Here is a 4,752-nt window from a genome sequence, read left to right as displayed (position 1 = left end):
TAGAAAAGTTATTTAAATCTTATAAAAATAAGCTAATATAATGCTTAAGTTAAATTCAAGTACCAAAATCCATAAAAAGGGGTGGTGGATGTCTTCTCAGTTTTTGAAAGACTGAGACAAGAGCACCGTACCTCCCCATTAACATACATGGTTATAGACATGATCCAATGAATATTAGTGTTGAGTATATATTTTTGATATCAAACTTTCCCAGCTTTTCATTTTATAATACTTAAACCTAAAACTTTGTATTTGTGAGTGAGGACATGTGTTATATATTTAAAATATTAATAGTTTTCTATTATTTTTTGTAAATTTTTGACACAAATAAAAGCATTTTGCATTTCAATTTCATTTTAATGAAGCACATATTTCTCATCAGTTATGTAATGTGAAAAGAAGAAATGGATATTTTTCAAATACTGTAATTTCTCTGTGGATTTTAATCATTAGAGAATAATATATTTCCTTTCAATACAATGAATGTCACCTCGTTTTTATACAGAAATGTTAATAGGTCTATATCAGCATTTTGCCCAAGGTATGTTCCTAACCTTCAGATATTTAGTAGGTTGCTGGTAAGCCATGAGTATAGTTTGAGGCACTGTCAGAGAGAGAGAGAGAGAGAGAGAGAGAGAGAGAGAGAGAGAGAGAGAGAGAGAGAGAGACAGACAAGAGAGACAGAGAGAGAGAGAGAGACACAGACACAGAGAGACAGTCATAGAGAGAGACAGAGACAGAGAGAGACAGAGACAGAGAGGGACAGAGACACAGAGAGACAAAGATAGATGGAGAAAGAGGGAGAAACACACAGAGATACACAGATACACACAGAGAGACAGAGAGGAAGAAGGAAAAGAAAATAATATTCAAAATCATCTGAGCTGTCATTCTTATGATAAGCACCACACATGTGTTTAAAGCCAACAGCAGTCTGTCAAAATAGAAAAGCAGGAAAATTAGCAGTAGCTATAAAATCCCTTCACTAATTTTGCTGAAAAAAATTATATTTGCCATTTCTCATCGCCTAAAACCCTATAACAGAAAATTTCTTTGTCTTATAACATTTACAGTGTTAAGTCAATATGCAATGGATGATATTATGATGGTAACAGGCTGCTAGACCAAGTGTCATCTTAGAGTTTACTTTACAAACAGCAATTCTTTGATAAGCAGAGTACATTATTGGTGAATGGCCATCTCTGACAGCTATTGTGGAAACACAACGCTGGCGTTTCTTCAGATATTCATACAAAACAATGCAATGATCCTCCTCTATGTCTTTTGTAAGTAAAGGAGAAAATAGAGAAGCTGTGAAAATAAGAATGGCAAAGAATATCTCCATGGTTTTGTTTTTCGCAAACACTAATTAAAAGATAGCCACTAAAGGCTAAGGAACAGCTTTTGTTGTCCAGATAAATAAACAAACATGACAGAAGATAAAAATGGAATGCTGAAGGCAGCTGGCATAATGTTGCTTCAGGTAACTTAAAAAGGCTTTGTCAAGGGTTCCCTTGACAGAGTGTGTAATGAAACTGTTTTCATTACTGAAGATACATGAACTTCGAGTTTGCAAGAAAATAAAACTTAACTTTGTACATTAGGTATGAATGAAAATGTAAGAAGAAATATTAATACATGTTTCTTCTTCACTGACCAAGGGTGAAAATGAGCATTTATGTGGCAATCCAGATGTTCAGTATAGTGTCCATAGTGAATATCCAGCAGGTGACAGTGCTAAAAATAGCTGACTGGCCCTGTACTATAGCATTAAACTTTTAACATGTGATTATTGAAGTAGGTTTAACAGTAATTAGAGTTGATTAACATTTCATGATTTTTCTTATTGAGAGGACCCTTGTGAAAAGAATGTTTGGCCTTACCCAGAGCTTCGATTAGGACATGGGATTAGCATAATGAATTAGGAAGAGTGAATACCCTCAGACAGAGAAATACAATAATACTGAATCCATTCAAAGAACACCAGCCTTTACTTGGGTTAGAGAAGAGAAATTTTCTTGCTGAAGGAAGTTTTTACATTTCTTATTTGATTTTCATAATAAACAAATCATTTGACAATATCTGAATTTATAATTGACTATTGCTTTCTCCTTTAAACTGTACATAGTAATGTAACTGATAAAGCATGTTCCCGAAATTCCTTACATTGCTAGCATAGATACACTAAGATTACAATGCCCAATTCCCAATACCCATCGCACATCTGCACTGAGGTTTGTACTAAGTTTATGCTCCACTAGTACAATCCTCTTTCCGGTTGGAAGCCTTGGGGAGCAAAAATAAATGTATCTGGTTTTATCTGCTTCTGTTTTTATGAAACCTATAGTTTCCTTAAAAAAACGTATCCTCCACCTCCTTTTGCTTGTGGTGATTTGATGGAAGGATGACTTTAATATCTTATAATCATTAACATTTAGGGACTGACTTACCTTTGGAATTTGGAGTTCTAAATTTGCAGGCTGCATCTCTTGGGTCACTATTCTCTGTAGCAAACTAACTTGCAGAGGCTAATTGATCTTTTGATCACTGTTTCTTTTAACTTGATATTTTATTTACCCATATTTCAAATATTATCCTCTTTTCTGTTTTCCCCTCTGCAAAAACCCTGTCCCATCCCCCCTTACCCTGTTTCTATGAGGGTACTCCTCTACCCACCCACTCCCACTTCTCCACCGTAGCATTCCTCTACACTGGGGTATTGAGCCTTCACAGTACCAAGGGCCTCCCCTCCCACTGATGCCAAATAGGGTCTCTTCAGCTCCATCAGTCCTTCCCGTAACTCCCCCAATGGGGTTCCTGGGATTAGTCTGATGGTTAGCTTCAAGCATCCACATCTGTATTGGTCAGGATCTGGCAGAGTCTCTCAGGAGACAGCTGTATCAGCTCCTGTCAGCAAGCACTTCTTAGCATTAGCAATAGTTTCTGGATTTGGTGGCTATATATGTGTGGGCTGGATTCCCAGGTGAAGCAGTCTCTGCATGGACTTTCCTGCACTCTCTGCTCCACTCTTTGTCCCTGTATTTCCTTTAGACAGGAGCAATTCTATGTTTAAATGTTGGAGATGGGTGGATGGCCCCATCCCTCAACCAGGGAGCCAGGTTTTCCCTATGTGGGGTATTTCTTCTAATGTCATTCCTGTGGACACCTGGGAGGCTCTTGCTTTCCTGACACCTGGGACTTTCTGGTTGCTGAATCCAGTTTCCCATCCCCCATTGCTGCACACCATTGTTCAATTTTCTGACCTTCTCTCCCATTTCTTCCCATACCTGATTCTGCCCTTCTTTTTCCCCTCCCCTTACTTTCTACCTCCCACGTCCCTCCCACCCTCTACTTCCCTTGATTATTTTGTTCCTTGTTATAAGTAGAACAGAACTATTCACTCTTTCATCTTCCTTCCGTTGAGCTTCCCGTGGTCCTTGAGTTGTATTGTGGGTATACCAAGCTCTTTGCCAAATATCCACCTATCAGTTGAGTATACAACCTGTGTGTTCTTTTGTGACTGAATCATTTCACTTCACTTACTCAGGATAATACTTTCTAGATCTATCCATTTGCCTGCGAATTTCATGGTCATTGTTTTTAATAGCTAAGTAGTTTGCCCCTGTTTCTTGAGTTTTAAGGAGAATATCGGGGTAGGGAGGCAGGAACGGAGGGTGGTTTGGGAGTGGGAACACCCTTATAGAAGAAGGGGGAGGAGGAGGGGATAGGGAGCTTATAGACAGGAAACCAGGAAAGGGAATAACATTTGAAATGTTAATAAAAATATCCAATAAAAAACTAATAAAAAAAGTTCCTAAATAAATAAATTTAAAAAATGCAACTTTTTTGCACTGCCATCTCTGGATTTTTGAGGCCCAGTCCTGTCCTGACTCTCGTGATACACCTCTTTCTTCCTCCATTGAGTAGGACACTCCGGAGGTGGAAGGTTTCTTCTCTCTCAGGTCCTCTGGATCTGAAGTGAAGTGTCACCTGCTGACCTGCGACTGCCTGCATAGTTGGAGCCAGAGAGATGTACCCTGTTTTCATTGTGTTTGTTGCCTAGTGGTGCTTGGCAACACTGTACACCTCTCCTGGGACCTGTCTTGGTCCCTCGGCACCCTGGCCTTCTCCAGAGTCACAAACAGCATCATTTTGTTAGAGCCCTTTTGGTTGGCATAGAAGGTTCTCTCATTGCCAGTACATACAACCTTTTATTCTGTAAATCCTGTGGGACTCCTGTTGGTTTCCATTTATATTCTATATATGCTGCTCTGACTGCTTGAGTGGCCATTTCTACCTTTTTTGTGATACAATGATGTTAAAAACAAAGGCCATAGTAAACACATCAGAGATTGATATTCACAGTGTACCTTTACCAGAAAAGATTTCAGAGCTGAAAGAAGATAATACTAATGCATACTCGTTTCAACTCACTGACGAGGATTCAGACAGAAAAGATCAGTCTAACTTAGAAAACAAACAAGGAAACAACACAATCTTGGTGTTCACAGCATGATCAAAGATTCTGCAACATGCGACTCTATTACTTTAAATTTATTTTAGTACATTTCTTCCAGAATGCCTATCTCTGAAAATGTATTTTTACTACTAATAACCACATAGCATGTAGTGTCCCTTGTGTCCACAATGAACAGTTAGCCAGGATAAAGAGATGTAGTTAATACTGATGATATGTCTACGTGCCAGTTATATGAACACTGATAAGTACTTGTTGGTTGTTTTGAGACAGGG

General features: G+C 38.5%; 1 pseudogene; it reads left to right on the top strand.

Annotated features, from left to right (window-relative positions):
- Positions 1 to 1,429: 1,429 nt before the first annotated feature.
- On the top strand, positions 1,430 to 4,516 carry LOC116893352 (annotated as a pseudogene).
- Positions 4,517 to 4,752: the final 236 nt, after the last annotated feature.

Source organism: Rattus rattus, chromosome 2, assembly GCF_011064425.1.
Source record: "Rattus rattus isolate New Zealand chromosome 2, Rrattus_CSIRO_v1, whole genome shotgun sequence".
NCBI lineage: Eukaryota > Metazoa > Chordata > Mammalia > Rodentia > Muridae > Rattus > Rattus rattus.
The sequence above is the reverse complement of the archived record's forward strand: the minus strand, read 5'-3'. Positions and strand labels throughout refer to the sequence as shown.